General features: G+C 26.9%; 1 non-coding gene across 1 annotated transcript; it reads right to left on the bottom strand.

The window, feature by feature from the left end:
- Window positions 1–294: 294 nt before the first annotated feature.
- On the bottom strand, window positions 295–379 carry LOC124892412. Its single transcript, XR_007050233.1, has one exon. It is a non-coding gene; the product is annotated as a small nucleolar RNA Z196/R39/R59 family (small nucleolar RNA).

The raw sequence follows: 379 nt of genomic DNA, 5'->3' as shown, positions 1-379 counted from the left end.
AAGCTATAAGAGATAAAATGATTGATTTGAATCATTTGTTAAGACACATTATTAGACACATCATTTGTTTTTTTATTTGAATCTTCACTAGGTCCTCGTTTGTTCTCAAATAACCTTCCAGTTTTTTCAATTGCAAGAATTAACTCAAGCTGTTAAAACAAAATTGAAGAAAGATAATGCAAAAATGTTCAATTATCCAAAATGCGAAAATTGAAGAAAGATAATGCAAAAATATAAAAATTGAAGAAAGAGTTGAAACAAAATTGAAGAAAGATAATGCAAAAATGTCTTAGATGCAATCTCAGTCGAAAGATGGTGATAATTTTGTATTAATCACTGTTCAATTAGCAATTATGCACAAAAATCATCATTGATTGCA

This window comes from Capsicum annuum, chromosome 1 (genome assembly GCF_002878395.1).
Source record: "Capsicum annuum cultivar UCD-10X-F1 chromosome 1, UCD10Xv1.1, whole genome shotgun sequence".
Taxonomy (NCBI): Eukaryota; Viridiplantae; Streptophyta; class Magnoliopsida; order Solanales; family Solanaceae; genus Capsicum; species Capsicum annuum.
The sequence above is the reverse complement of the archived record's forward strand: the minus strand, read 5'-3'. Positions and strand labels throughout refer to the sequence as shown.